General features: G+C 41.9%; 1 long non-coding RNA gene and 2 pseudogenes across 10 annotated transcripts in view; 1 reads left to right on the top strand and 2 right to left on the bottom strand.

Moving 5' to 3' along the window:
* Positions 1 to 22,737, top strand: part of LOC309643390 — a 2,123,356-nt gene that overhangs the window by 751,467 nt on the left and 1,349,152 nt on the right. For 5 of the 8 annotated variants that reach the window (XR_014253690.1, XR_014253691.1, XR_014253692.1 and 2 more), the window contains 4 exons: positions 11,375 to 11,435; positions 17,406 to 17,579; positions 17,737 to 17,783; positions 18,462 to 18,545. This is a non-coding gene — a long non-coding RNA (uncharacterized lncRNA). Of the gene's footprint in view, positions 1 to 10,885; positions 11,195 to 11,374; positions 11,436 to 17,405; positions 17,580 to 17,736; positions 17,784 to 18,461; positions 18,546 to 22,737 lie in introns of those variants that run through there. The other 3 variants (XR_014253696.1, XR_014253697.1, XR_014253694.1) reach the window with 3 other exon arrangements.
* Positions 1,151 to 10,859, bottom strand: LOC309643471 (uncharacterized protein C2orf78 pseudogene; annotated as a pseudogene). Its single transcript has 3 exons — positions 10,852 to 10,859; positions 4,858 to 4,973; positions 1,151 to 1,970 (listed from the first exon to the last, which is right to left on the bottom strand). The product of its transcript is annotated as an uncharacterized protein C2orf78 pseudogene (transcript).
* LOC309643386 (RING finger protein 11-like) lies at positions 12,595 to 17,407 on the bottom strand (annotated as a pseudogene). Its single transcript has 3 exons — positions 14,595 to 17,407; positions 12,871 to 14,380; positions 12,595 to 12,735 (listed from the first exon to the last, which is right to left on the bottom strand). The product of its transcript is annotated as an RING finger protein 11-like (transcript).

The following is a 22,737-nucleotide window of genomic DNA, read 5'->3' as shown; positions in this document are numbered from 1 at the left end:
CTAAACACCAACACAGCAGTCGTGTACCTTTCAAGGGGTTCAGGGGCAAGATGGGCAAGGCATTTCTACTAACTCTTCTTAAGGATCATGGACAGTGCCCTATGCTACGAGGTAAGCGGTGACTGTTGTAATGCTTAACTGGTGATCATTTCATGTCACTGATCCTTGGCTCTCTTTGTATCTCATAGGACTGTTGTAAGTCCAATACAAAATGAGTCTTCTTTTTAAAAAACTGAAATGTTTTACAAAGCCTAGCATTCTCATATAGAGTCCTTTCAATTCTCCCCACTTTCCCGAGAGGCTAAGAACACTTCACACCATGAACTAGGAGAGGGGGTAGAGCCCTTTCTGATGAAATACAGAAACAAAGACAGAGTCTTAGCCTGCTTGCTCTCTGGACAGGATCTCGGACCACAAGGTCTTAAATCCTGGTATAAATGACGGAAGTGAGGACACTTCAACTGGCACTCTCATAACAAGAGTTCTGAGACACCTTCCAAAGAGACTGTAGCAGTAGACGAGGGAAGGGAGTGCTACAGTGTGGTAGTACAGGGGGAATGCTCGGCTACAGCAGTGAAAAATGTGGTACCTATTGGTGTGCTCTCGGGGTTCTTGTACATGTAGCATAGATGACCTTTACAGTGTCCCTGCCACCTTCCCACCTGCATTAGGTGTTCTTTTTGTTTTTTTGTTTTTTTAATTTACGTTTATTTATTGATTGATTGTTTGAACTTATTTATTCTACGTATTTATTTTTTTGGCTGCACAGGGTCTTCATTGCTGTGCACGGGCTTTCTCTAGTTGCGGCTAGCGGGGTCTACTCTTGGTTGCGGTGTGCGGGCTTCTCTTGTTGCGGAGCATGCGCTCTAGGCGCGTGGGCTTCGGTAGTTGCGGCTCACGGGCTCTAGAATGCAGGCTCAGTCGTTGTGGCACATGGGCTTAGTTGCTCCACGGCATGTGGGATCTTCCCAGACCAGGGCTCGAACCCGTGTCCCCCGCATTGCATTGGCAGGCGGATTCTTAACCACGGCGCCACCAGGGAAGCCCTAGGTGTTCTTATATAGAGTCTAAAAACAGAGGGCACTGAGCGAAGGTAGTGGTTACTAAAGGCTCAGGATCTAAATTCTACCTGTCTCTACACCCCTTCCCAGCTGTCGATTTGACCCCATTTGTGAATGCCGACCTCATTCTTCAACTTTCTCTGCCGTTTGTATACTCACCTTGAAAACTTGTTTCTGTGATGCGTTGAGCAGACACAGGGTGGCAGATTGCAGAGGTGGAAGCTGGTGGTCGGATATTTGTGGGCTGAATCTCCTTCAGTCCCATTCCCATTTCTGGTTGCGCAGAGGCCCTACTTCCTGTGTATGACGCGGAGCCATAGGATTGCAGGCAGGAGCCAAGTTCTCCATACAGTGAAGACCCCAGTGTGCCTTGGTTATAGTAATATACCTGGCTTCCTTCCTGGTAGGGAAGTGACAGGCGGCTATGCCCCTGATTTGGAATCTGAGATGGTGCTCCCTGAGCAAGCCTGGCAGAAAGTGATGGATATAGAGGGACCATGTTATTGGCGTCTGAAGTTTTATCATCCTGGGCTGCCATAAACATGGAGGAAGCAGCTGGGTGCCGGTCAGTGAGTGCCAGAGTAAAGTCTCCGAGTGAAGAGGAATTCTTTTCAGTGCTTCCTGTGATGTCCCACTCAAGAACACCTGGATAGGAAGGAGCTGAAGTGGAGATCTGGCTGTGGTCAGTAACTCCAGATAACATAGTCGTGCTGGAATGTTGGTAAAGGTAGGCACTACCCATGAGTGTCTGGAAAGAGGTACCGGTAGCCGATGCCGAACTGACGGCAGGGGCAGAGACTCTGGAGAAGTTGCAGACACTTCGTGTTAGGGAAGTTGCATTGCTCACCACAGGAAGAGAATGCTGCAGAGAATTTAGAGTTCCAAGTAGAGATGGATTTTGGAAATTTTCTGTAAGAACAAGAGGGTCATGAAAAACTCAGGGAGGTTGAGAAATTCTCACTACGTTTGAGGAACAGCATTATCTTAAGGTTCTTGCTCTCAGGACACCTCTACTATCGACCCTTCCTGAGAAACCCAAAATCAGACAGTTAATGATGGCTGTAAGGACTGAGCAGTTTTCCACTCTTCTGTATTAACTGCCTGTGCTCCCATCTTGGGCACAGATGGGCAGAAGAGCCAAGTGGTATGGTTCAGACATTGTTCTCTAGGCTGGAAGCAACCTTCTCCCTGCCCTGTCTTTCCCTTCAGCCTGCACTCGTATTGACTTCTATGCTATTTCCTAGACTGGAAGCATTTTAGAACTAGGAGGCCCTTAGAGAACTTTCTCTTTTTTCAGTCTCATTTCACGAGTAAGGAAACTGAGGCTCAGAGAGGTCGGGTTGACTTGTTCAGGTTCTCTCATTATGTTAGTGTCATTACCAGGTTTCAGAACCTAAGTATCCTGACTTCCTTGCCAGGACTCCACTCTGAGCATGATAGTGCCAGAAAGCAGGAGAAATAGAACTTATAATATAAGCATTTTTTTTGTCCATTAGAAAACAGTACGGCCATTACCATTGTCATCTTCAGTGTCTCCCTTTGCTTGTGCAGTTCCCACGCTATTACCTAGAGTTGACGTATAGCTCAGTCCAACTGGTGAACTGAAAGAGTCATTTTTGCCCTCTTCAAGCCTGGTTTCTCATCCTACCTCAAAATGATTACCCGAAAGTGGATTTCTTAAGTGCTTTTGGAAAGAGAAAAGTTATCTGATTACTTCAGACTACTCATCTATAAAGTGGTTATAACACCACCACCAATAATAATAGCAGTAATAATTAATAGATGAATAAGCTGATCTATTGCGTATGATTTATATGGAGGAAGATACAATAAGTTCTAGAAAGACAAAGAAAAATCATGAAAAACATGTTACGTAACGAAAAAGAAATCCATAGATATTAATGAAAACTGGGGTATGTGGGCAAGTATCAAAGCCTAATGAATTTACTAACAAATGACATTCTGTACCATACATGCAATATTATGAAAGTGAATTTTGCCCACTCTATTTTAGTGAATACTATTAACCAAAAAACACGATGGAGGTGATAGAGGTGAATGAATTCCTAGCCAATGCATACAGACAGAGACGATAAATCAGTAAAAAATGCATAACAAGCAACAGAATGCAACAAATGTGAATGTATAGGTAGCCACAACATATATAGACAAGTATTTCAATGAAAACCGGTACAAAGCAGACAGCAAAATAGTAAGTGTAAAAGAGTTTCATTATTGTGCTCATTCATATTTTTACCCAGCAAGTAACAGGTATTAAGCCTAGGAGAAATATATCTTTCCATGAATATAACTCATATAATAAGCAGAAAGGAAGCTTAAAAAGTATCAAGAAGGTTTTTGTATTTATCCTAGAACTTAGAATCATCTTCCACATCCAAGAAGATGACATCCCAAGACCTCAAAAAACCATCATCCCTAGAATCCAATTAAAAAAGATTTTCAAATGTAAGAAAATCCAAAGGACTCCACAATATTGTTTTAGATAAATGTGGATGTTTGTGTTTTCTTTTTTTCTTTTGCCGCGCCGCGTGGCCCTGGCCGTGAAAGCACCGAGTCCTAAAGCGCTGGACCGCCAGGGAATTCCCTAAATGGGGAATTAGAGATGTGGGGCTTGACTTTTTCTTTTTCTTCTCCGGTAGCTAAGATCTACAAGCGAACGATGGCTGTTGATCAATGTGCTCTCTGTGTTAGGAAGGAAATAACTGTAAAAATGAAAAGCAACCTTGCCTTAGAAGCTACATATCACACAAAGGAAATAGTCCTTCTGATTCAATGTAGAAGATATCATTTAAAATGTTTAATTGGTCAAATGTCTACCTAGTTTAAAAATTAGAAAGAATAGAACACTGAAAAGCAGCCCCCTAGATAACCACTTTGGTTTCTGGTTTCTAGGAAGCATCATTTCTAAAACATACTTCTAAAGTGTTTCTATTCCAAACTGTCAAGTGCCAGCTGTATTCAGAGAGGCAATAAAAGAAAGAAAACGGAGTATGACTTTTCTGATAGGCTGCCTTTCCTGGTGATCCCCTGTTCTGGCCTTACTTTCCTTCTTAGTCTGTTAATGTAAGGATTTGCTACCATCAGCTTTGTTTTGCCCTGCTCTGAGCAGATTTCCCTCTGTGCTGTTTCTGCTTTAATTTAAAATCTTTGGCTCCCATCAACATTCCATGGCAAACTGCCTCTTTCTTGAGAGCTCCTCTATGCTTTCCCTCTTCATTCTTATATTTTTTTCCCATCTCTTGGTTCCTGTTGGCCTGTGCTAATGAAAACAATCCTAAACTTGCTTACGTTTGACTCTGTGCCTCCCTATATAGCCCAGTACTCTCCATCCTCTCTCCCTATTCTCTCTTTTCAACTAGTCGAAATACTAGTGGAGGGAGACCATTGGAGATGAAACATCTTGGTATATATCGCTAGTTTTCTGTGTCACCTGGCTTTTCTATGTTTCTGTTGAAACACTCTTTTGAGAAGTCTCTGATTTCATTTTCTACATGGGTACCCTTTAAGGCTCAATATTGGAAAAGAAGGGGATCAGAGTGATCAACCCAATGTGGTATCCTAACGTGACAGATAAGGAAAGCAGCAGGCTTTGTGAGGCAGTCAGTGATTTGTCCAAAGTCACACAGACAGTAAACGTCAAAGTCAAAACTGAAATTAGGTCTCCAGACTTGTAGTTCAATACTTTCCCTCATTATTCCACGCTATTTTGAATCTCCTCCTCAATTTAGGGGCACAAGAAATCGAACGCAAAACTTTCCAAAGTTTCTTTTCTTACCTGACATGGTCAGAGAAGAGGAGACATCAACTGCAGGTACAAGGGATGAGGAGACAACACTAGAGGATGTCTGAGTGGCTGCAGCTGAACGGCGCACGTGTCCAGTACAAAGGTCACTGGTTACTGGTCCAAACGGCTCCACGGAAACCCCAAGACCTCTACCAAGTGGTAGTAGGTTTGGTAGGAGAGTGATGTCACAAAGCAGGCAGTTGAAAGGTATGAGCTAGCCAATAGGGAGGTCCGATCCCCAACAGGAGGGCGGGCTTGGGTGAAGAGAGCGTAGGAGAGCTAAAACAACCCCTCAATTTCTGAGCTCTGGGGAGGAAATCCTAGAAGACAGATTTACCTCCCCCAGGCTCTTCCATTAGGGAAATCATTGCAACATTTCTTACAGACGTTCATTAATATAATTAACTAACAGTTACTTATATTCTACAGAGTATTCTATTTTATGTATCATATACTTAGAGCTATATAGATCTTATTTAACTAGTATCCTTAGGAAGGAAAGAGCCATGTAGTTTGAACTATTACAGTTGTAACTTGGTTAAAGAGCAGGGTGAAGTTTGTTGAGTGTACCCTGTGGAGAATGTTGTGGTCCAAGGCTCTTTTAGTTTCTTCTCCTTGACTCCTACCTTCCTTGGGCTGGGCTAGGCTGGGGGCCAGGTTGGACTTGCGACTTAACATTTCTCTTCCGCTTTCTTTTTTTTTTTTTTTTTTCTTCCATTATGGGCATTGCTTCTAGGACAAGCCTTGATCTTGCATTGGATGTTCCTTCCTGTCAACTTCCAGCAGCAGGAGTCTTCTTTTCAGTGCTTGATGCTTCACGAAATAGACTCTGCCCATTGGCAGCAAATACCAGAGAGCTAGGAGACAGAGCTGGTTGCAGACCTTTCCTCTTCCAGCCTTTGGTTGCAATTGTTTTGCCCATGATTTGCTAGCTCTAGTTCCTTGGGCCACACAGGTATCCTGCCATCCAGCTCTTTTTATATGTGAGAGACATTCTGAACACTGTCCCTCTTTCTTTGCACAGAAGTATATACAGTGTGGCAGTTACCGTAATCTCCTCCCCCTTGCAAACAGCCCCTCTAGAATCTCGGACCTCTAGGACTCTCTGTCTTGCATGCTTGGGTGCAAGGCCAAGCACAATGAAGAGGAGAATAATTAGAGAAAGAGGAGGACATTGGTGGAGAACTGGGAGCAGGTAAGGTGAAAGGGCACCGGAGAAAAGAGATGCATGTAGGTTTTTTGGTTTCTGTGGGAAACAAGTTGACACACTTGGGCCTCATTTTGTATTAACAGAACAGAGAGTTGTAGATATAAGTAGCTAGATCGTGCAGCAACTGCCATGAAGTCTGTACACTGAAGAGAACAGTCTCACATCTAGTTTTCATTTTGTTTTATGTCATATTACCTTATTTATAGCATTCACTGGTATGTTTGTAGAACGCAGATGTTTTCAAATGCTCTGGTTTTGTCTACATGGTTATTTCCTTGTCCTATTTGTAAGGAATCCAACATTGTAAGACATATTGCATGTTTTTCTCTTGACGATTGTTTACCTTGAAGCGTCATGAACTAACTTGAGCTGTTGGATTTTGTGGAGAAACTTTAAAAAGGGTCTGTGAAAAAGGCATTGTGGTGAGTCGCATTATGCACCCGAGCGTAAGGAGCAGATATCTGCCACCAGCCCAGCTTGGCCTGGATTGCCTCTGTGTTAGTTCCCCTGGTTAGTGCTTTTCTCCCTAACCACTCTTGTGACTGTGATAATGTGAGTTAAGGGCTGAGTTGCTAGTGATTTATGTGTGAGGTAGGCTGGTTTGAGGGAGGAAATCTATGGACCTAGTCATTTTCCTTGGTGGTAAGCTTTCAGGGGTGCAAAGATCGATCTTCCTGGGGACTTTTCTGGTACCAGGAAGATATCGCATAGATGGGACCTCCAAAGACACACATTTAATTTTTAGGCCTGTTGTTCCTATTATGGGATGTGAGTTTCTTCACTGATGGGGATGCTGCTTATCTGAGAAGAAACTGTGAAAGGTGGTGTAGTATAGAGGTGTGGCTTAAGCTTTTAAGTTTTCTTCAAGGTTTTTCCCCTAAGCTTCATACTTCAGACGGCCTACTTACATGAGACTAGTATGTGATGTCAGGCTAACAACTTCCTAAATACCTGCAAGCCAGATCAGTGTCTCTTTTCTCTATATTCCCATGGAAATCAAGGGTCCCGCCGAATTTTCCATCGAAACAGTTGATTTGTGCTGTCTCTAGGAATTCTACAGGGCGTACCGTTGCTTCCTAACCGGTGTCATTTGGGAGATCGATCCCCCTCTGTACGTTCAAATGATTAATTTTGAGACTCTGCTCATGTGTGCAGTAAACCCTTTAATTCCCTAAGACCTTCCTTTCCTCCATCTCATACCCCATGAAGCCCGCTTCAGTTTATCTCCTGAATTTCTTTGGAATCTGTCAGCTCTCCCTCAACATCCTAATACTGAACTTGCCTGTCTGTTGCGATTAGGTCCTAACTAGTGTCCATATATCTTGTTTCCCTCCAATCCATTCTTCACACAAGAAAGCTTCAAAGCAAGTTGGAACATTGCTCATAAACATCGCTCACAAACATTGTTTTGAGAATAGAAAACACACTGGTGGCCTTTAAGACTCTGCGTGCTCTAGAATCCTCTCTGCTTCTCTAGCCCCATCTTGTGCCACGTTTGCCCTCACTTTCTATGCTTCAGATACACTGAATTAACCTTAGTTCTCACTCATCTGACAGAAGTCAGTTGAGAAATTATTTTTCACTGTGATTCCTAGCATTAAGGAATTTGATGATCAGGTTTTGTATGAGGACTAAAACTAAACTGGGAAGTGGAAGAATTGCGTTTCAACTGTTTCAGTCAACACGCATGTATTAATGATACCTAAGTATTGAACACCGGGCTAGGTTTCATGAGGGATACAGAAGTTCTGGCCATCTCTGGTTTTGGGTATCCCTTATTTGTTGAGACCTTTGCGTTGTTTGGTTGCCTTTTGTCTGTTTTCCAGATGGGAAAACAGGAACAAGGGAAGTATAGGTTATTACTAGGTGGGGTTGAACAAGTGGAGCAGCAAACTGCAAAGCAGAAAGAAGAGGGACGTACTATAGAGGGATGTGATTTCCATTTTCAAGGCGCCTGCGTCCTGTGCAGGGAGACAGCCTAACATAAAATGTGCCTAACAAAAGATCTATTGACTTCTTACTAAAAATCTCCAGTTCATATAACCCAGGGGTTTATACCTTCTCCTTTAAAAGTTCTATTCCTGGGACTTCCCTGGTGGTCCAGTGGTGAAGACTCTGCGCTTCCAATGCAGCAGGCGTGGGTTCAATCCCTGGTTGGGGAGCTAAGATCCCACATGCTGCGCAGCCAAAGAAATTTTTTTCAAAAGTTATACTCCTGTGTTGTTGAATTTAGTGGTTTAGATTTTGTTTGAATGTTAAGAAGATTTCAGTTTATTTACCAGGAACAAACAAAACATAATGTAAAAATAGTTTCCCAGAAACGATTTCCATCGTTCTCTTCTTCCCTTTCTCCCGCAGACTGACTGGTGTTTCATCTTGACAAGTTCTCTGAAGTTCTCTGTCATTCCATAGGAAAGCGGTCTGGCTTGGAGGTTGCAATCCCAGGGAATTTTTCATCAGCGGGGAAGTCTCCATCACTACAGAGGAATCAAGGTTGAAGTCAGTCCCGGGTAAGTGAGATGCTCCCCCTAAACACCAACACAGCAGTCGTGTACCTTTCAAGGGGTTCAGGGGCAAGATGGGCAAGGCATTTCTACTAACTCTTCTTAAGGATCATGGACAGTGTGCCCTATGCTACGAGGTAAGCGGTGACTGTTGTAATTCTTACTGGTGATCATTTCATGTCACTGATCCTTGGCTCTCTTTGTATCTCATAGGACTGTTGTTAAGTCCAATACAAAATGAGTCTTCTTTTTAAAAAACTGAAATGTTTTACAAAGCCTAGCATTCTCATAGAGAGTCCTTTGAATTCTCCCCACTTTCCCGAGAGGCTAAGAACACTTCACACCATGAACTAGGAGAGGGGGTAGAGCCCTTTCTGATGAAATATAGAAACAAAGACAGAGTCTTAGCCTGCTTGCTCTCTGGACAGGATCTCGGACCACAAGGTCTTAAATCCTGGTATAAATGACGGAAGTGAGGACAGTTCAACTGGCACTCTCATAACAAGAGTTCTGAAACACCTTCCAAAGAGACTGTAGCAGTAGACGAGGGAAGGGAGTGCTACAGTGTGGTAGTACAGGGGGAATGCTCGGCTACAGCAGTGAAAAATGTGGTACCTATTGGTGTGCTCTCGGGGTTCTTGTACATGTAGCATAGATGACCTTTACAGTGTCCCTCCCACCTTCCCACCTGCATTAGGTGTTCTGTTTTTTTGTTTGTTTGTTTGTTTTTAATTTACGTTTATTGATTGATTGATTGATTGAACTTATTTATTCTACGTATTTATTTTTTTGGCTGCACTGGGTCCTCATTGCTGTGCACGGGCTTTCTCTAGTTGCGGCTAGCGGGGTCTACTCTTGGTTGCGGTGTGCGGGCTTCTCATCGCGGTGGCCTCTCTTGTTGCGGAGCATGGGCTGTAGGCGCGTGGGCTTCGGTAGTTGCGGCTCACGGGCTCTGGAATGCAGGCTCAGTCGTTGTGGCACATGCGCTTAGTTGCTGCACGGCATGTGGGATCTTCGCAGACCGGGGCTCGAAGCCGTGTCCCCTGCATTGGCAGGCGCCACCAGGGAAGCCCTAGCTGTTCTTACATAGAGTCTAAAAACAGAGAGCACTGAGAGAAGGTAGTGGTTATTAAAGGCTCAGGATCTAAATTCTACCTGTCTCTACACCCCTTCCCAGCTGTCGATTTGACCCCGTTTGTGAATGCCGACCTCATTCTTCAACTTGCTCTGCCGTTTGTATACTCACCTTGAAAACTTGTTTCTGTGATGCGTTGAGCAGACACAGGGTGGCAGATTGCAGAGGTGGAAGCTGGTGGTCGGATATTTGCGGGCTGAATCTCCTTCAGTCCCATTCCCATTTCTGGTTGCGCAGAGGCCCTACTTCCTGTGTATGACGCGGAGCCATAGGATTGCGGGCAGGAGCCAAGTTCTCCATACAGTGAAGACCCCAGTGTGCCTTGGTTATAGTAATATACCTGGCTTCCTTCCTGGTAGGGAAGTGACAGGCGGCTATGCCCCTGATTTGGAATCTGAGATGGTGCTCCCTGAGCAAGCCTGGCAGAAAGTGATGGATATAGAGGGACCATGTTATTGGCGTCTGAAGTTTTATCATACTGGGCTGCCATAAACATGGAGGAAGCAGCTGGGTGCCGGTCAGTGAGTGCCAGAGTAAAGTCTCCGAGTGAAGAGGAATTCTTTTCAGTGCTTCCTGTGATGTCCCACTCAAGAACAGCTAGATAGGAAGGAGCTGAAGTGGAGATCTGGCTGTGGTCAGTAACTCCAGGTAACATAGTCGTGCTAGAATGTTGGTAAAGGTAGGCACTACCCATGAGTGTCTGGAAAGAGGTACCGGTAGCCGATGCCGAACTGACGGCAGGAGCAGGGACTCTGGAGAAGTTGCAGACGCTTCGTGTTAGGGAAGTTGCATTGCTACAACAGATTTTTCAGCAACAGAGCAATCCAGCCAAGTTTATATTTTAGAGAGAGAACATCTTCCATATGGAGGATCAGTTGAAATAGAAGAGATTGTTAGAATTGTAGGGTGGTAGTAATCCAGGCAGGAGATGACGAATGCCAGACACCACCTAGTCACAGACATAGCTTTTGCAGCGATCAGCTACATGTTGTTGTTTTTTATTTACTCTCTCATATAATTTTTTTTAAGTCCTGGACCACAAAATACTGTGGCATAGTTGGAAAAATCTGAGACTCGATTCTAGTCTTTTTTCTGTTTGCCTGCTGTGCAGCTTGGGCTTACGTCTCGAGCCTTACTTTTTCATTGTGAAACAAGAACAGTGCTACTTAACCCGAGAACTCCACAGGCACATAAACCCGTGGCGTGTGAGGAGCAGTGAAGGAGAGAAGGAATGGAAGTGCTTTGGGGGACCCCAAGAGCCCTTCAGAAACCGTTTGTTCTTTTTATTATTGAGCATTAAAAGTGAAGGCATTCCATTTGTTTCACTCAGAAACAAATTCTGTTCTTCTGATAGCCTGTTTTTTTTTTCCACTCCCTTTTTCTGTAGTCAGATCAGTTCCTGATGGGCATTCTCCAGTCCACACTATTGCATCTGATTGGAGGCTATGCAAAATTTCCCAGAGACAATGAATTTTGACTGTATAGTAGTTAATTCTTTATAGTACGTTCCTGCAAAAACACTCTTTTCTTCAGAGTTTTTCCTTTTCAGGATAGTGGTAGTGTTGTGGTAACTAATAAAGGCTACTCTTGAGAAAATTGTCTAACTTGTTTTTAGTGTATCTACTTCGCTTACTTAATTCCATATTCCCTGTTTTCTAGACAGACTTCTTGGTGTCCACTGTACCCATGGTTTCAACAGGACTGGCTACCTCATGTGCAGGTGAGTTGCCAACCCCAAGAGGCAGAGCATGTTTAAATTGTTCTGTTTACAATAGTAATGTAAGCTAATGTAAGCTGAATGCAAAAAATGCAGTCAGAGAAGTGTATGAAGTGGAAGGCAATTTTGCCCCCTACTCAGATGTTACCACCAGTAATAATTTAGCACATATTTTTTCAGACGTAAAAAATGCAGATATAAGCATATACAATGGTCCCTTGGTATCTGCAGGGGGATTGGTTTTAGGACTCCCCATGGATCCGAAAATCCTCGGATGCTCAAGTCCCGTATGTAAAATGGTGTAGTACAGTCGGGCTTCCATATCTGCAGGTTATGGAACCGTTGGATATACAGAACTGACTGTACATGTGATTTAATGGTATAGTGTTTTAGACATTCTGGTTTATAATTTAATATATGGAGGACATCTTCCTCTGACAATATTTGGAGACCTCATTCTTATTTATTTATTATTCTTTTTTTTCCTCCAAATTTGCTTTATGTAGTTGGATATAAATAAATGAGCACAAACTTAAGCAAGATACATGTAACAATTTAATAGAACCTGATACTCTAATTCTTTCAGTGTTTCTCCAACTCATCATGGGGCTCGTAAGAAAAGTAACCAACATGGATACTACTACAGTTGAATGTCAAATCTTTAAGTGCTTATGACATACTAAATCCTTGTATAATGCACTTATGAAGAACCCTTCAAGGGACTTGTGTTTTGTATGTAGCAAAAAGTGTTAAGAGTCAAATATTCAACTCAATATAAAATAATAAGAAACACTTCTGATTTGTTAGGTTGAGATTGCTTCTCCTTTTACTAATGAATGATTTTTTTAGCTGTAATATCACTGAGCTGAACAAATATGTCACCTTGGAGTACATAAGGAAAAATAAACACATGCTAAATGGGTAAAACATTACAACTACATCTTTACTAGACCATCTCTACTAACGCTTCAGAAGCTTAGAGATTCAGAGTGTTCTTACGTTATGTGCAAGAAAAATAGAAAGAGAGAAATTCCTTCTTTTTTGAGATCACAGCTGTGAAGTCGTGATTATACAGATTCTTCATTTGTGTGCGAAACATGAAACACATTTCTCTAAATTCTCCCTGCTTAGAATTGTCAGTCAACTAGCAGGACTTTCCTTCCAAGAAACAGAGACTGAGATGTGTTTTATATAACTTCAATAACCTCAGCACTACCGTAAGAAGACATGCAGTATCCTTTTGCTGTGCTTCAAGACAACAGGGAAGGAGGTCACAGGAAAGAATAAATCAAAATTGTTACAACTGAGAAACTTTTCTCAGTTTAACCATGGTGCCACTTTCATTTTTACATAAGCATGGTGGCATAAGTCAAGCTCCATACATCAGAATTCTTAATATTTAAAATTTACCTTGACTTTTAATTATCACCATGTTAACCACCAAAATAATTTGACGAAACTCATAAGAAAGGGTAATGTTAAACCCCACTTTACTAGAGTTAGTTTCTGGACACATTAGCTCATTTTTTTTATAGAAGAGGGACAGTGAATCTCAGTTTGCCTACAAGCTAGGAGATCACTTTGAATTCTGCATTTCTTAACTGCAAACAGATACAGCACTTGTAACAGGTTATAACTGGTTTTCAGCTGGTTTTCAAGCACAGAGCCAGCCCCAACAGTAATAGTACACTATTTAAAAAGACCTAAGGCAATGAATTCCATTTCCAGTGGAAAGAAAGAATCGTATGGTCTTGGACAAACAATTCTGATGGTTCACTTAACAGTCACTTAGTAGTTCTTCCTTGCTCATAGAACTTTATGACTTTTTTGAGGAGTGAAGCATTCAGCTTGAGTGGATAAATCCTTGTTAGGCTAAGACAATCATTATCATATCCCTCTTTGCCATGAATTGTCTTATGAATGGTCATATCAGTCTGTTTTGGCAAATGAGTAATTAAGGGAAGGCTGTTATTGTGCTTATGAGAATGATATTTTTCTCTGACAAAAGATAAATAGGCATTAGGAAAATGACCATTTGGGCTCTTTTTCTGCTTCCTCCTTGTTTTGTGAGAATATGATATTTGGTTTTACAGCAGCCATCTTGTGACCCTGAGATGATCATATGCCAATAATGACAAATGGTAGATTAGAAAGAACCAGCAAAGACAGAAAACAGCAACATCAGTAGTAACAACAATCACAGCAAAAGAACAATGGGACCTTAACTTGTAGAGTTCCTATAAAGTAAAAAATAAGTGCTCTATGTTTATTCTAAAACAAAAAAAGAACTATGCAAACCAGCTTAAAACTCCTTTTTTTGTGCCAGTGTTCTAAAATGTGGCTTTTAATAAAACCTTGACCCAAATGCCAGCAACTTCAGAAAAGAATTTGGGTAGGGGGAAGAAGAAAGTTATCTCACTTAGGAAAAACAACCACTATCTTTATCCTAATCTTTGACACACAATTGAAACATATATAGCTGCTGTAACACTTTACACAATTCCTATGTACTGGAGGAATAACAAGATCTAAATAACAATTATATTTTTCAACACGGGGTGAAGGCTTTACATAAAAATACCATCCTACTTTTTCCCCCTAAATTTCTAAAATATCACGTGCTTTTCCCCAACATCTGCAGCCGTTCAGGAATTTTTAGGAAACTTTCATGCATGATCTTAATTCCTAATCCCTGGCTCTTTGGGCTCAACGACAAAAGATCAAAACCACCAAAAATGATGGTTCACTTGAAGTCAGGTGAGAGACACTGGCTCAGTTAGTCTCGTAGGACAAAAGCAGTGCTGCATCAACTGTCTCCATGCAGGAGGGGCACGTGAAGGATCTCATCAGCCAGTCATCTGTACAGCCCAGGTGATCTGCATACACAGCAGAAATCAAATTGGGTTCTCATAAACAAAGTGCATCATACAGATCACACACTCCCCGATCTGTTTTTTAAATATTTGTTTTATTTTATTTATTCATTTATTTGGTTGCGCCGGGTCTTAATTGCAGTCGGTGGGCTCCTTAGTTGTGGCATGCAAACTCTTAGTTGCGGCATGGATGTGGGATCTAGTTCCCTGACCAGGGAACGAACCCGGGCCCCCTGCATTGGGAGTGTGGAGTCTTTAGCCGCTGCACCACCAGGGAAGTCCCCCGGATCCTTTTTTCTGATCCGTTTCTTCCAGGGTCATAAACTCCTTCAGGCTGATGCTGTATGAGGCCTATTCTTTGAGCTATCCTAATTTGCTCCTCTCAGCTGAGGTGCTAGGCGAGTCTGACTAGGTGTTGGATGAGAGACCAAAACTGGAACTTGATCCAGATATGGCAGCAGCAGCTCCTGATCCAGCTCCGTCCCCTTGCCAAAGCTAGCCCAGTCGGACTGAGACTTGTGAGGCAGGGAGATGTCATCCGAAGTGGGGGACTTAAGGCAGTTCCCCATCTTCCGGGACTTGAGTGTGTGATCTGTGTGCTGTTTTGACAGTCTCCCAACCTCATTCTTTTTTTTTTTTTTTTTTTTTTAATTAATTAGTTTATTTATTTATTTATTTTTGAATTTTTAAAATTTATTTATTTTTTATACAGCAGGTTCTTATTAGTTATCTGTTTTATACATATTAGTGTATATATGTCAATCCCAATCTCCCAATTCATCTCACCACCACCGGCCCCCGCCCTGCCCCGCTTTCCCCCCTTGATGTCCATACGTTTGTTCTCTACATCTGTGTCTCTATTTCTGCCTTGCAAACCGGTTCTTCTGTACCACTTTTCTAGATTCCACATATATGCATTAATATATAATATTTGTTTTTCTCTTTCTGACTTACTTCACTCTGTATGACAGTCTCTAGGTCCATCCACGTCTCTACAAATGACCCAAGTTCGTTCTTTTTTATCGCTGAGTAATATTCCATTGTATATGCGTACCACATCTTCTTTGTCCGTGCATCTGTCGATGGGCGTTTAGGTTGCTTCCGTGACCTAGCTATTGCGAATAGTGCTGCAGTGAACATTGGGGTGCATATGTCTTTTTGAATTATGGTTTTCTCTGGGTATATGCCCAGTAGTGGGATTGCTGGGTCATATGGTAATTCTATTTTTAGTTTTTAAGGAACCTGCATACTGTTCTCCATAGTGGCTGTATCAGTTTACATTCCCACCAGCAGTGCAAGAGGGTTCCCTTTCCTCACATCCTCTCCAGCATTTGCTGTTTGTAGATTCTCTGATGATGCCCATTCTAAGCGGTGTGAGGTGATACCTCATTGTAGTTTTGATTTGCATTTCTTTAATAATTAGTGATGTTGAGCAGCTTTTCGTGTGCCTCTTGGCCATCTGTATGTCTTCTTTGGAGAAATGTCTATTTAGGTCTTCTGCCCATTTTTTGATTGGGTTGTTTGTGTTTTTAATAGTGAGCTGCATGACCTATTTATATATTTTGGAGATTAATCCTTTGTCTGTTGATTGGTTTATTTATTATTTTTTTAAGGCTGCATTGTTCCTTTGCTTACTGATGAACATGTACAAGTCAGAAGTTTTTGATATTATAAAACGTCAAAGTAATGAACATTCCTGTGTGAACATCTTTGAATATATATGCTTTGTCTCAGTTAACTTCACTCAGAATGGGACTTCTGCATCAAGGAGTTTATGCCCTTATGCTTTTTGTGGGTGTTGCTACACTGTACCAATGTATGGTTGTTCGTGCAGGAAATACTTATTGAGCATCTGTTATGTTTAAGCACTGTGCTGGGTGCTAGCAAAAAGACTTGAGAAATTTTGTGAGTGAGGAGACTTGACCTGCCCTTTGTGAATTCTAGCAGTCCAGAGAGGGAATAGATATTCAAGTATCACACTCTGCATGTAGAATTACAACTCTGACAAGTGCCAAGGAGAGGGACATGGTACCATGAGAGCATATTTTAGGGAGGATTTGATCTCATCATGGAGATTAGAGAAGGTTTAGGGATGTTTCAGCTGATATCTGAAGGATGAGTAGGTATTAACCCGATAGGGACGTTGGGGAGAGATTTCTGAGCATAAGGAATAGCAAAAGACCCTATAAGAGGAAAGCATATGCTGTGTTGGAGGAACTGGCCAGGAAGGTGGGGCCGTTGGGGGAGCATGTCATTATAATGGAGCTGCAAGTGTGGGTAGGAGCTCGATCGTGCAGGCTTATGTTTAAGGTTTCAGACTTGAAGAGTAATAGAAAACCATTGAACTTTTTTTTGTTGAAGGTGAGTGTGTGGAACATACCCAGTTGCATTTTCAACCTATCGTTTTGCTACCGAGTGGAGAATACACTGCAGGGAGAAAGAGTGGAAGCGAGGAAACAAGTTAGGAGACTTGTGTAGAAATTGGGCATAATGGTGGCTTGGACCAGGGTATGGTGGTCATTTTGGTGGAAAGATGTGGACAGATTCTAGAGGTATGTAGGCAGTATCATTGTCAGCACTGGTGGTGGGTTGAGGATGAGGGTGAGGGAGAAATAGCTGTCAGTGATGGTGATGCCTAAGTTTCTGGCTCCTATGGTTGGTTAGATGGGGTTTTTTTAGATATGATGTTAATATTTGTCCTAATTTGTCTTTTGTTATTTGTTGGTTCTTGATGAATACTCTGTCATATTAAGTCTCCTGTTTTTAGTGTACAAAGCATTTTGACCGAAACTGACCCGTTGTATGTTATCAGATAACTTTTTAACATCTGCCAGTTTGGTCCTGTATTTTATTCTCTTTCATTTATTAATTAAATTGTTGTATTAATGTAAATAACTATATTAATAGATTTTCTAAAGTTGCGTTATCCTTGCATCCTTGGTCCTTGGAATAAAGCCTTTTTTTTTTTTTTTTTTTTTTTTTTTTTTGGCTGTGTTGGGTCTTTGTTTCTATGCGAGCGCTTTCCCTAGTTGCGGCAAGCGGGGGCCACTGTTCATCGCGGTGGGCGGGCCTCTCACTATCGCGGCCTCTCTTGTTGCAGAGCACAGGCTCCAGACGCGCAGGCTCAGTAGTTGTGGCTCACGGACCCAGTCGCTCCGGGGCATGTGCGATCTTCCCAGACCAGAGCTCGAATCCGTGTCCCGTGCATTGGCAGGCAGATTCTCAACACTGCGCCACCAGGGAAACTCCGGAATAAAGCCTTTTTGTAGTCATGGTATATATCATTCTTTAATAATTATTGATTAGATATGCTGATATTTTCTTAGGATTTTTCTATCTATATTTGTAAAGCACAATTGGACCCTTTTTTGTAAAAACTTGATTTTCTTTCCTTTTTATTTACAAATGACTCGAATTTTGTTGTTTTGTAGATATTTGATTGATGTAGAAGGCATGTGGCCAGATGATGCAATTGAATGTAAGTATAAGGGTTGTCACTACTTTTCCCTTGTTATAAAATTTGAAGGGAGAAATGTAAGGGAATTTCTCAAATTTTGGAAAAATAGAAAAGTCTGTAATTCATTTGTTCTGATATACGATAACCTTTTACCAAAAGTTTATAAAGGGATGTATCTGGAAATAGCAAGATATAATAGCCTGAATAATTAGTCAGTGGATTTCAGCATTTTTTTTCTTTTTTAAATTTATTTAATTAATTAATTTACTTTTGATATTATATCCACTGCCCCACCAAGGAAGTCCCTTTTTCTTCCTTCCTTCCTTCCTTTAAAGCTCCAAGTCATTTAAAATACATGACTTCTCACTAAAAATCTCCAGTTCATGTAACCAAGGGGTTTATAACTTCTCCTTTAAAAGTTATATTCCTGGGACTTCCCTGGTCGTCCAGTGGTGAAGACTCTGCGCTTCCAATGCAGCAGGCCTGGGTTCAGTCCCTAGTTGGGGAGCTAAGATCCCACGTGCTACGCAGCCAAAGAAATTTTTTTTAAAAGTTATATTCCTGTATTATTGAATTTATTAGTTTTTTTTTTAATGTTTAGAAGATTTCAGTTTCTTTACCAGGAACAAACAAAACGTAATGTAAAACTAGTTTTCCAGAAACGATTTCCATCATTCTCTTCTTCCCTTTCTCCTGCAGACTGGTGTTTTATCTTTACAAGTTCTCCATCATTCCATAAGAAAGCTGCTCGTCTTCTGGTTTCATAAGAGATGGTGAACAGTGGTAAAATATCGAGTTGACCGAAATTTCTAGAGTACACTTCAGGGAGCGAATGATGGGGTGGAATGTTGGGGCAGAGTGAGAGATACAGATTCTGGTGAGACTGAGAGTCATGCACAAAAATTACTGGGCTGTGGTGAAGGGAGAACAAAACTAAATCAGGTTCCTGCTGGTGGACAGGAAGCCAAAATGAAGAAGAATGGTGCGTAGCTGGGCAGTGTAATTAGGCCCCTAAGTGCTGTGTCTTCTGATAGTAATTATGAACAGAAACCAAATAATAGTTACTAATAACATGGAGGTGACCAATCCTTGAGAGCTGAGGCAGAGAGAAGGAAAGATGGCATTATGCCTTGTCTCTGGTTCCTTGAGTTTCCCAGGCTGGTTTGTGACCAATCTTGGGTGAAATCATAACTAAGTCATTTCTGCTAAGGTGATCAGCTTTCGTGGGGTCCTTTCTCTGCACTCTGTCCAATGATAAAGCCCACTGGTTTATGCCTCCTGGAAAACAGTTATTCCAAAGCAGTATAAGTGAAGCATTGATGAAACAGCCATGAAGAACATGTTTCCACATGGCCTCGCACCACCTTTTCAAAGTGCTGTAAAACTTTTTTCACCCAAAAATCAGTAACAGAAAAGGATTGGGATCAAATCCCGTACAGAGGTAGTGTAAGAAAAAAGAGAATAAGGAGCAGAATAGCATGTCTTCAGACAATAAAATCAAGTTGGAAAAGACAGGTCCACAAAACAGATCAAAACTGTAACCTATTATTTCAAAGTAGGCTAAAAGACGTTAGGAAAAACAATGCGAAAGATGAAAGAACATGGATCGAGGAGGGAATGGGAAGTTATTGTTTAGTGGCTATAGAGTCTCTGTTTGGGATGGTGAAAAAGTTCTGGAAATGGTAAATGCTGATAAATGCCACCTATGGGTGTTTGGTTTTAGTTGATCTTCTTCCATGAAAGGGTTTGGAGAGATTCAGAAACTATGCTGCTGCCTCCATCTTTCTGATGTCCTGCTCAATCTTTTGACATAATTATTTTGAATTTGCACAGTGGTGATGGTTGCACAGCATTGTGAATGTATTTAATGTCACTGAATTGTATACTTGAAAATGGTTGAAATAATAAATTTTGTTTTATGTATATTTTACCATAATAAAAAAAAGATGAAAGAACAGCATAAACCAGAATTAGGTAAGATGATAGAACTCAAGACAGAATTCAAAATAAAAGAAAAAAGTTTCAGAAGTGAGGACTAAATTTAAAATAATACAAGAGTGGGGACTTCCCTGGTTGTCCAGTGGTTAAGAATCCACCTTGCAATGCAGGGGATGCAGGTTCGGTCCCTGGTTGGGGAACTGAGATCCCACATGCTGCAGGGCAACTAAGCCCGCACGCCGCAACTACTGAGCCCACGTGCTCTGGAGCCCACGCGCCACAACTGGAGAGCCCACGAGCCGCAAGGAAGAGCCCACGCACTGCAACAAAGAGCCCACGTGCTGCAACTAATACCCGACACCTCCAAAAATAAATAAGTTAATTAATTAAATAAATTAAATAAAATAATACGAGTGAATGAACATAATGGATAATGCCTTAAGAGAAACAAACAAGAAGAGGAAAAAATTTTTTTAAATCTAAAAGAAGATAAAAAGAATTTTAGAGAAATGGCAAACATAACAGATAGGCAAAAAAGAGTCAGGACAGCTCTGAAAAGAGTAAATACGTATAAGGGGCTTTCCTGGTGGTGCAGTGGTTAAGAACCCTCCTGCCAATGCAGGGGATATGGGTTCGATCCCTGGCCCAGGAAGATCCCACATGCCGTAGAGCCCGTGCTCGGCAACACGAGGAGCCACCGCAATGAGAAGCCCGCTTGCCGCAACTAGAGAAAGCCTGCGCACAGCAACAAAGACCCAAAGCAGCCAAAAATAAATAAATAAATACATTTATTATATATATATATATATATATATATATATATATATATATATATATATATATGTATAAATTTATATATATATATATATATATATATATATATATATATATATATATATATATATATGTATAAGAATCTGTTATACCATAAAAGTGACATTTCAAATCAGTGGGACAGATTAGTCAGTAAATTGTGATACATAAATGTTGGGGTATAAATATTTCTCTGGAAGGATCCACAGCACGGCCAAAGCAGATGTCTCTGAGGAGGGAAATGTGTGGCTGGGGAACGTGGGGAAAAGGGTCACTTTTCATTGAATACCCTTGTGTACCTTTTCTAGTGTTCTGTCATGTGAATCTATTACCTGTGAAGTTTGCCTGAGTTCAAACCCCAGTTCCCCCAATTGCTAGCTCTTAATCTTGGGCAAACTCTTCACACTCTCCAAGCCTCTTTATCTGTGAAGTAAGGTCAGTAACTTAGCCTGGTGCTGCCTGGCACAGAATAAACTCTCAAAAAATGGACATTATTAGTGAAAAAAGCCCAAATGCCCATCAGTGGATGAATGGATTTTTAAAATGTGGTGTATATGTGAAATATTATACAGCCATAAAAAGGAATGAAGTACTAACACATGCTACAACATGGACGAACTTGAAAACATTATGCTAAGTGAAAGAAGCCAGAGACAGCGGTCACATTTGTATTATTTCATGAAATGTCCAGAAAAGGCAAAAACCATAGCGACAGAAAGCAAATTAATGGTTGCCAGGACTGAAGGAAGAGGGGATGAAGAGTGCCTGCTGATGCTTAAGGGGGCTTCTTTTTGGGGTGATGAAAACGTGATGGGTTAGATGCCGGTGATGGTTGCATAGGCTTGTGGATGTACTAAATGACACTGAATTTGCAGTTTCAGAAGGTGAATTTTATGGCATGTGAATGACATCTCAAAAAAATAATTTTGAAAATGAAAATTGCCTGTTTTCCCATAGTCACTATCCACTGTCTCCATCTCTCCCTTCTCCCCACTGCATTCCTTTTCACGCCCACCCCTGCCGCTCTCTCCCATCGTCACTCCCTCGAGCTGCCCCACGAGGCCTCCCAGGGAGCCTCTGAACCCCTGGGCGCCTGCGTCCTGTGGCTGTTGGAGCTGCTGCCCAGTGCGCGTGCCCCCACCACTCTCACCCGTGAGAGTGGACGCTTCCGTCGGATTTTTTCTCATGCGTTTCAGTTGATGGTGATGTTTACAAAAGGCGGCACGTGCCCTGCTCAATGGAGGAAGCCCCTCAAGTTAATATTTAGGCGCGTGCAGAAGTTTGATCTCGTCCACCAGTAACCTCAGGATGCTGTGCTCTGAAAGCCAGGTTGGCCGCCTACGGGCATCTGCAAATACAGAGGACTTCAGAGGCATTTGGGCCTCAAGTTGAGTCCTTGTACCTCCACATGGGATGTGACCTCAGCCCTTTGCTGCACCTCTGTAAGTGAAGTGGCACAGGAATACCGGCCTTGCCCGTCGTTGCCAAGGTTAACTGAATAGTGCATTCGCTCCCCTCGTGCTTAGGTGTTGAGTACATCGTGATTTACATACCAGGCCCTATTCGTGGGCCTCCTGATGCAGCAGTTCCCTTGGCTCTGCCCCTGTCGTCAGCTGCCCCTAGGATAACTCTGAGCCCTAGCCACTTCTCTGGTAGATTTCCCTATTCCCCCACTATAATCACACCTGAATAGGGCAACTCAAACCTTTCAGAGATGTGTCGTGAACCTCTTGTTTTCTGAAATACCTATCTGGTGGTTGTGAGACTTAAGGCCAACCTCCCCGAGAGACTTTGTTTCTATTTCTCCTAGTAAACCTAGACTCATCTCCTGTCACCTTCAACTCTACTCCAATTGTGTTCTTTCAACCCAGACCTCTGACCCTGCTTTTTACTTCTGCCATTTCATCCTCACTCCTGCTTCCTTTCCTAAATCCATACATCTCTTTTGGCCTTCCTAGACCTGGGCCAAGTTCCTTCCTCTTTCCTCAGTTTTTACCCCTTTCCTTCATTCTCCCATCCAACTTTCAGGCCTTCCTTTCTCACGCCCCAGTTAGCAGCATCTCAAAATTCGAAAGGTTTATTACTCATCTATTAATGGTATTCCATTCACTTATTCAGTTCTATACCTATCTTACCTATGTATGGAAGAACCGCTGGTAGCCAAAGTGGCACCAAGAATCCTAGCAGCTGTCACCTGACGTATCCGTAGTAGTCAGCAATTTCC

This window comes from Balaenoptera physalus (assembly GCF_965194825.1).
Source record: "Balaenoptera physalus genome assembly, chromosome: 15".
NCBI classification, from domain to species: domain Eukaryota; kingdom Metazoa; phylum Chordata; class Mammalia; order Artiodactyla; family Balaenopteridae; genus Balaenoptera; species Balaenoptera physalus.
The sequence above is the reverse complement of the archived record's forward strand: the minus strand, read 5'-3'. Positions and strand labels throughout refer to the sequence as shown.